Here is a 9,698-nt window from a genome sequence, read left to right as displayed (position 1 = left end):
CTTGGCTGCCAGGAGAGGGCAGGCTGGGCTGAGCTTTCTGCTTGGAAGGAACCTGGAAAAAAAAATGTCAGGGATAAAATCAGAGAGGCTGGCTGAGGTTACAATGTAGAGCTTAAAAAATCAGTAATTTAATTGAATAAATTTAAAATACTAAAATGGTAAGTGAATTAGTAAAATACTAAAATCCAATTAATAAAATACTAATTGAATAAATTAGTAGAAGTAGCTGTTCCTTTTACTGTTCAAAACAAAGCAGCAACTGAAGTGTGCCATGGAATTAAACTGGACAAATGAAATTATGATGGACTGCAATCAGGTGTGATTTCATATAGAAATCACTTTGTACTTGAGCTGTCTGGGTGTTAATGTGCAGCTTTTAGTCCCAAATCCAGCACTGGGTGACCCTGGGGCTGTCACAGCCTGAATATCAGACTGGAAGAGTGAGAAGAGGCAATAAATTCTGTGTTTGAAGGCAGAGGGTTAATCCCAACTGCTGCTCTGTAGGATTCTGTCCTGAGTTCAGGCACTGGGACCTCTCCAGGTTCCCTCAGGGACTCTGAGTTCAGCTGGGAGTGAAGGCAGGAGGACAAGAACAAGACTGAGAGAGAAAAAGGTTGGATTTTCCTCCTGGCACAGCAGGGTGGGAAAGGCTCCACAAATTCATCAGGGTGAGGAAACCTACAAGAAATGAAGAGGTTGCAATTCTTTCCAAGAGATATTTCTACTTTACGGTGCTTTTTTAGTTCCTTTTGTCCTCCTCTAGATAGAATTTATCTGTTGTGTTTTATCTCAAAACTATCAGGATTTTTTTTTTCTATCTAGAGAAGGACAAAGGGATCTAAATATTGAATCTAAATTAAATATAGAATATATGACCAGAATTCGAACATTTGTCCTCAAACTATTTCTTCTCCTTAATCTGGAGAAGACTTGAACTTGGGAGGGGGGCAATAATCTGTTCTCCATATCTGCACTGAGAAGGACAAGAACTGTGTTTAAATCAGAGGAAAAGGTCTCTGTTAAACATTAAGGACAAGTTCTTGCAGCAGCCATGGCCAAGCAGGGGGAAGTGTGGGATCTCCATCACTGCAGGAACAGATTAAACAAATACCTGTCAGCAGTGACAGATGATCCTTCCTGGGCTGGGGAGAGGCTGGGGTGGCCCCTGGGGCTGGTTTCTGACTCTGGAGGTTGCAGGAGCTGCTCTGGAGCTGCCTGAGCACTCCAGACCTGCCCTGGGATGGAGCAGGGAGCTGGGGAACTGGGATTTGGGAGATCTCCTCATGAAAGGCCTGTGCAATGTCTCGGGGATTTAAACAGCCAGAGCTCAGCTGAGTCCCTGCTCTGCTCGGGGCAGGAGCTCACTGAACTGAAACTGGGAGCTGCTGGAACTGGACTTTGGGAGAGCTCCTCATGTGAGCATCTTGGGGATTTAAACTCACCTGAGTCTCTGCTCTGCTTGGGGCAGGAGCTCACTGAACTCCTGAAACTCTCGGAGCTGGGGAATGGCTCAGCTGGGGGAACTGGACTTTGGGAGAGCTCCTCATGTGAGCATCTTGGGGATTTAAACTCACCTGGGTCTCTGCTCTGCTCAGAGCAGGAGCTCACTGAGCTGAAACTCTGGGAGCTGGGGAATGGCTCAGCTGGGGGAACTGGAATTTGGGAGAGGTCCTCATACAGGGCAGGGGATTTAAACACCTAGATCTCACCTGAGGGCTGCTTAGCTCAGAGCAGGAGCTCACTGAACTCCTGAAACTCTGGGGAATGGCTCAGCTGGGGAACTGGAATTTGGGAGAGCTCTTCATGCCAGGCAGGATTTAAATGCCCAGATCTCCCCTGAGTCTCTGCTCTGCTCAGAGCAGGAGCTCACTGAACTGAACCTGGGAGCTGGGGAATGCTCAACTGGGGGAACTGGAATTTGGGAGAGCTCCTCATGAAAGGCCTGTGCAGCATCTTGGGGATTTAAACACCCAGATGTCACCTGAGTCCCTGCTCTGCTCAGAGCAGGAGCTCACTGAACTCCTGAAAGTGGGACCAGCACCTGGTGCCTGTGGTGTCACACTGGGGCTGGGGACAGCAGAGTTATTCTACTGTCACCTCTGCTTTTCTAAAATCAGCATTTCCCTCAGAATGACACCAGCAGCTTCCCTCCCCCTGTGCTTCTCTGCAGTTGTTCTTGCCTTCGTGGCCATGTGAGGGGTAGGAAATGAAATGGAGGTGTGTGTCAGCAGAGAGGTGTCAGGACTTGGTCACTTTGTGGCTCTGGGTGGACTTTAAATGACTTCAAAGCCGGGTCTGAGGCAGCCCTGGGTGTGGATTGGTGAATTGTTGCATTTAGCAGCTCTCCACATAATTACTGCTCTGTCTGGCAGGGAGGACAAGTGCTGGGGCCTGGAAATGCTGATTGTTTGGCTGCTCTGTAATTATGATGTTGTTAATAAGTAAGAGTAATAACACATCACTTTTGGGAAAGTGCACTGCTGATGCATTTTCAGAGCTGGATATCTGGCAGCTGTTCCACAGTTGGAAAAGTCTCTTGTTTTGCTTTGCTCAAGGTACAAAGAACAATCCTCACCCCTGAATTCTCCAGGAGGTTTTCAAGGCACTGTTAATGTTTCCCAGGAATTATTTGATGCCAATATTTTGCCTTAATTAAAGTGCACATAACTTATAAAAGCGGGGATGAGATGACCAAATTTCTCCCACGTGAGTTAATAAAAGCTAAAGAAATAAAAGTTTTCTCATCCTGACCTGATAAGCAGGGGGGGAAAAAAAAACAAGAACTGTCTATGCCATTTTAATTTATTCCACTTCAAAATAATTGTAGGTAAATCTGGTTTTCAGCTGTTTTTACTCTACTTTCTCCTGACTAATGAACAGTAGAAGATGCTGAAACACTTGAGTGCTGCCTGGAAATGTCACTGTCATGTGTTCCTTTGAGCTGTTGCTCAGAAATGCTTAAAAAAATTGTGCTTGACTCTTCCTCCTCCTCACTCTGAATCCTCTCATTCTTAGACCTGGATAGACTTTAGTGATGACCAGGGAAGCAAAGAGCAAAGAACTGCTTGAGCTGTGGACAAGGAGGTGGAGAAAATGCCCCTGAAGAATGGCAGGGATTGGCTTCAACACACAAGAACACGACCAGGCAGGGGAAAAAAAATTGCATTTTCAAGCTGCCAACAGGTAGGTGAGCACTGGAAATAAATAAAAATAAAAATAAAAAACCAAACCCCAAAACAGTGAGGTATTCCTTCTCAGTGGGTTTAAAGTGAGGAGGTGCAATCCAAATGTTTTAAGTCTGATTTCCCCGTGTCCAAGTGGAGAGGCTGGAGCTGCGCCTGCGACTGGGAGACAAGCAGCCTAATGTATTAGTTTAGTAATTAACTCTTGTAAATTGTGCAGAACAGAGCAATTAACTACTTGAGCCAGGCTTGGGAAGGGATAGGGGGGGAGCAGGAAAACCTGTGTGCTCAGGGAGTGAGGGCATGGAACAGATTCCCTAAGCCAGGCCTGAAAAAACCTGGTGTTAGTCTTGGGTTATTTCCAGTGACCCCTTTGACTCCCATCTTCCTGCCCCCTGCCCGGATTTGGGGCTGGTCAGGCAGCTCTGTTTTTGGAAGGCAGAGGAGACAGATATAATGAATGGCTTTTATTGTGCAATATTTCAACCCTCTTTTCTTTTTCTTTTTTTTTCTTTTTTTTTTTGACTGCCTTCGGATGGGATGGAAAATGTTCCAAGCCCTGCTCCGGCAGCCAAGATAAATAAAAACGTATTCCCTCAACCTGGCTGTGGGTTTCACTCAAACTGGCAGCAGTGAGAGCTCCCCTCTTAAACAAGAATTTAGTTTGACAATTTTTAGACCTTGTTCAGCTGGATGTAACAGCCAAAGAAAATACTTCGAGGGGGGAAAAAAATTTAAATAATACGTGTATTTACAGCTTGCAGGTGGCATTAATTTTTTGGGGGGTCAGGCTTTTTAGGTTTAAGGATCCCTGTAAAGTAGGGATTGGGCTGTAGTGTAGATTTTTTAAAAAAAACAGTCTTAATTGTCTTTTTTTTTTTTTCTTTTTAAATTAGGTTTTTTTATGAGAATAGTCACTCTGAAGGAAAATACATTTTATGTAGCTCCCTGATGGGTGATAAATCGTTGTGATTCAAGGCTTTAAGAGTTTAGGGTCTACCAAAAACCTGAAAAATCTGCAGCCACAAAGCCCCAGCAAAGGAGCAGTAAAAGCTCTCGACAGAAGCCTGCAAAGGACTGGCCTTCAACTGCACTTGAGTTGGATTTAAACTCTTTATGGAGCCTTTTCTGCTGGGTTTCAGCATGGCCAGTGAAGCCCTGGCAGCCTGCAGCTGGGATATTCCGTGCTCTGCAGCACGTTTTATGGTCTGAACAATCCCATTTATTGATAATAACAACAATAACAACACCTTTTCATTCAGTCACTGTGCCCAGAGGTCTCTTGAGGGTTTGAACCATGAAAAAGTGAGGCTGAATTCTCAAATTATCATTATCAGCCACCTCCCCACCCTACAAAGCTTTTACTCCTCACCATCCCTCTCTACCAGCAGCTTTGCTTTGAGCAGATAAAATGCAAAACTTAATATTTTAAAGCGGATAAACGAGCCTGGGGTTTTCAATCCTGATGATGAAATTATTAAAGTTTACCTCAAAGCCTTGAGGTGCAGCACAAATGGTGCCCATGCCTCTGATGATGCACTAAACAAGGTAGGAATGGGAAAATTGGGAGTTTTATCCCCTCTGTGCTCTGGGTTTGGGCTCGTGCTGTTCCTGGATTGAGTTGTTGCTCCCTTTCCTCACTCTTTGTCCTGCCAGCACATGGAACATCAGGGTGGAAACCAGGGATCCAATATCCACATCCCTTAAATCACCTGGGTTACACTGGAGATAGGGACTTCACCCTGCCATAAATAACCTGCCTGTGGCACCCAAATGTTTGGACAAACAAATGCCTTCAGTCCCACATTGGGCAGGTCAGAAACGGGGTTTCTGCAGGTCAGAATATTATTTACTGCCAGGTTCTGGCAGTAAATAATATTCACTAATGCAAATCTATTCAAGTTCTGAGGGAATTCACATTTGAACTGGGATTTGGAGCTGTTGAGTGGCCTCGTGTGTGCCATTGAGGAAAAAGTAATTGTGTGGGTACAGATATTAACGAGGAATAAAAGGGTCATTTTACTCTTTCCTCAAGGAAAAAAAAAAATAAAACCTAAAGTACCCAGGGTGTCTTTTGCAAGGAAAGCTCTGTGAGGTTTAGGTAAGGAGTAGGTAATGTGTACATGGAGCTTATATCAATGCTAAGCATGACCTAATCCCAGCTATGGAACAGAATCCCTAAATGTTGATTCGACATTTGTTTTTCCCAGCTCTGCCCCTGCTTGCTCCTCACAGGACTCTGCTGTCCTGGGTTTGGACTGTGCTGCCTCCTGCTCTCCCCTCTGGGATTTCTTTGTCCCCAGTGTTTCCTGCCCTTGTTTAACACCAATGTCCAGTTCCTCCAGTCACTAAAGTGACAGATTTGTTCAGAGAGATGGTCCAGAGAGGGAACCAAGCCGGGAGCACAGGGAAGGTGTATACACTAAAGTGGAGCAAGGAAAGGTTGGCTGGCAGGAGCTTTGCCTGGTCCTTGGAATGGTGCCCCCTCCAAGAGCCAGAGAAAGCCTCAGTCCCAGCCAGATCCACAGAAAGCCTCAATCCCAGCCAGATCCGTGCTGTTCTGTACCTTGGAACTGCCCCTGCGTGCAGGAGTTAAGAAAATGATCAGGCTTTAGGCAGAATTAAACTCGTGCTGTAATTCCTCTTGACACACAGAACAGCCCGAGCCTTAAACTGCTCCTCTTTTATTAGCAAGGTCAAGATCTGCTTCTGAAAATGTTTTTTTATTTTTTCCTCATTCCATTGAGAACTGGGGACTTGAGCTGGTAGTCGAGGAGAAACCTAAAACTAAATCCTAAAGCTTTTCCTTTCCCATCTTTTTGCCTGCCTCGCTTTCAGCCTCGAGCGCAGCGCAACTGGCTGCGCCTGTGCCAAAAGCTGTTTAAACAATATTAAGATGTTTTCTTCAAACTTCTCCCTAGGAAGATACTCTTTTTCGAGAGGAATGTTCTCCCTGGAGCATTACATCATGAGCTGGTTCAGTTCTTGGAGGAAGAAATTGGACCAAATGGTGGGGAAGGTCTCCAGGGGAAACATATTTCTGCTGTGAAGTATTCCCCCCAGGAAGCTCAGTGAGCACTCACGTATTCCCGTTCTGTCCACATTTAGCCTTTCACCTTGCTGCAGCTGAGCACTGGGGAAAGGGGGGGGGCTGGACTTTTTATTTTTTATTTTTTTTGGAGGAAATTTGACCTTTCTTTGCTTTTGTGGTTACATTTCCCCCTCTCTCCTGATCCCAGCTGGGGTCATTGTCCCCGTTCCTTTGCCAGTGAAGGTTCTCTGAGTCTGTGTGCGAGCTGGTAATGAAATCTTAATTAGGGAAACTTCCTTGGAAACTCTGGATTTAGGAGGATTAAAAGGAGAGGAACCTCTTGAGAAGAGCAGAAGATGGAGGGATTTGGGTGGATTAATGGGACAACGTGAGGCGTGTTGAGCTGGAGCAGTATTGTGTTTCCTCCTGTGTGGGGAGCATTTCCCCATCAGCCACGGAGGCTCCTGATAAGGTTTCATTTTATATTTCCTACATCAAATGAAACTCTCAGAATGAGCAAAAATATTCTCCTCAAATGGAGTAGTGCAGATCAACTGGTTTTTTATTTTTATGACTTTTTCTTTTCCCTCACATGGCCACTCTGCTCTGCAGAATTATTCTTTGATAAGCTGCAATTCACACTTGGGTTTGAAGGCAGAGAGCAAGTTGGACTTAGAAGCTTTTGAATTGTTCATCTTCAGCTCACACAATTTCCTTAGAGGATATCCAATGAAAATACAAACCAGTGGAGTAAAACTGGGAAGAAAAACCCTCTTGGGTGAAAAAAATCCCAAAAAACCCCGGGCAGGGCACTGAGTGGTTCAGGAGTGGCTTAAATTGGGCTGTGGGGATGAATTAGAGGAACCTGAATTGTGTGACCCAGTCTGGTTTGATGAGCACAGAGAGAATTTTCATGTCCAAACCTTTTGTTTTGCACCTCCAATCACAACTTGGAATAAACAAAACCGGGCAAAACTTGAATTAAATTTGGTTTTCCCCCTCAGAGGTTCTGACACTTGAAGGTCATAAATGGTTGAAGTGAAGTCAAGCCTTGCAGACGTTTCCTCCTTTTTTATTTGATATCTAATCTTTCTAAAAAAGTGAGAGTTTTCTGTAGTTTTTTAAGGAAAAAAAACATCCAGACAAATTTTTAACTGCTGCTAACAAGAGAGGCCATGGAGCAGCAGCTGAGGGCCTGGCACTGGAATTGGTGACTGGAATTGGCACAGATTTGGGGAAGGCTTTGGCCAAACCATGTCTGAATTCTCCAATGAACAGAAACACACAGTAATTATTACCCTGTGCTCGTTACTGCAGCATCCAGGCTGTGAGGTCACTCCATGACGAAGTGGGGAGTAGAAAATTCAATTCCATGGAAGTGTTCAGGGTTTGGAGCAGCCTGGGACAGTGGGAGGTGTCCGTGCCCATGGCAGAGGTGGGGATTTAATGTCCCTTCCCACCCAAACCATTCCAGGACTTCCCAAAGTTGGGATTCTCCAGCCATCTCGATTTTAATCCACAAACTCCTTCTGATTGCAGCAAAGTCTTCATTTGAACATTCCCCAGAATTTGTGCCTCAAACCCCACTTTTTCAAACCCTGTGGGTGTGAAGCCCACGGGCTGCTCCATTTCCCTGAATGGGAAAAGATGAATGTGCAAAGACACATTTCCTTCTGCTGCCTTTCCTCAGCCATTTTTTCAGTGCAGAATAAACTTTTTCAAAGTGATCACAGCAGATGATTTAACAGCACGGCCAAATAGTCCCTGTTGATTAAGATGGATGGGAGCTGTATTTGGAGCAATTGTAATTAAGACTCCCGTGGCAAGCAAGGAAAAATAACAAATTAATCTAATAAGAGCTTATGGGGGAACTCTTGAATTGAAAAGTGTTCTGAAAATCCCAAATTCTGTAAAATTTTAGTGTATTCAGGCTTTCAGCATTATTAAAAATTCAGATTTGGAGTTTTATAGTTTGATACTTGTTACTTTTTAAACTTTAAAAAAAAATTACAGGGTGAAGATCTGAATTTTTCAATGCAGAATAAACATTTTCAGTTAAATTTCTGTGAAACAGGCTATGTCTGTGGTCTGGTTTTAATCATCTTTTTACCTGATCCATGCGACAAAACATCTTTTCTATCATGAAAACATTTAATCCCTGGATTGCATTTTCTGCCTCGGTCAGAATACACTGAAACAAGTGCAAAATTTCGATTTTTCTCTCTCTAAATACTGTGAAAAAAAAGTTTGATGGGCATTACAGGGACTCCAAATTACAACCCATTTGCACATCAGTGCCTCCCTTTCTCCCTGTGTAAAATCAGGTGTAAAATAAAATTGAAGGCAGCAGAAATTACATTTAATTTGTGCAAAAACCCTTTTGCTGTCACTCTTTGAAGCATTCCTGTCCCTGGGGGCAGAGCTGAAGTCACAGCACTCCTGTCCCTGTCCCTGCTGTTCAGGTGCAACCACAGAAAAAAAAAAAATAAAACAAACTCCAAGATATAAGGTCTGGGGCTACTTTTAGAAGAGAGGTGGCTTGTTCAGCTTTTGCAAGTCCTTAAGATAATGCCTTTTAGATCCTTGATTGATTTATTTGATATTTGTGCAGTTGGCAGGGGGATTTGAAATATAACATAAGCACTTCCTGAGATGTCAGGGCCGCGATGTTCGTGGTCTGAACAAGGATGTAATTCATATCTGCAGGTGCTTGCTCTGGTATCAAACACTCCAAATAACATCATGCCTGTGGAATCTGGAGCTCCCCAGCGTCCCATTTGTATCCTGATATGCCCACGTCTTTCCTATGTGTGTTTTTCTTTCTTAAGGAGCTCTCATTTCCTTCAATAGGATATGTTTTATTTCATCCTTTTTCCTGCATTTACTCATATTAATGTCACCGCGTGCACTGGTAATGGCTGGGCTTGGAAATAACCCGTGGATCCCTGCAAACACGGGCCTGAAACCCAATGCCTGGGAGACTTTATTAGCCAGGCATTGATGTGGAAGGGAAGGGATCATTCCTTGCTGGACGCTGATCTAACCCAGCCCCAGCACATTCTGCTGGCATTGAAGCTTTTTGGGTTTTGGTTGGGTTTGGGTTTGGTTTTGGTTTGGTTTTTTTGGTTTTTTTTTTTCCTGCTGAATGGTTGGGAAGTTTGGAACTGGGTGTTGCCAGTTTGTCCTGCTGAACAGTTGGGTTGGAAGGGATCCTAAAGGCCATCTAATCCCACCCTGAGGGACACATCCCACTGTCCTGAGTGCTCCAAGCCTCATCCAGCCTGACCTTGGACACTTCCAGGGATCCAGGGGCAGCCACAGCTCCTCTGGGAATTCCATCCCAACCCCTCTCCACCCTCCCAAGGAGGAATTTCTCCACAATATCCAGTCTAGAGGAACTGACACCCTTCTGCAGGTACCTCTGGACTTCTCTCAGGGAAATTTATTCAGGGTGAGAGGGCAGGGCTCAGCTGCTGAGGGAGCTC

This window comes from Sylvia atricapilla, chromosome 28, assembly GCF_009819655.1.
Source record: "Sylvia atricapilla isolate bSylAtr1 chromosome 28, bSylAtr1.pri, whole genome shotgun sequence".
Lineage (NCBI taxonomy): Eukaryota > Metazoa > Chordata > Aves > Passeriformes > Sylviidae > Sylvia > Sylvia atricapilla.
Note: the sequence above shows the minus strand (reverse complement) of the source record.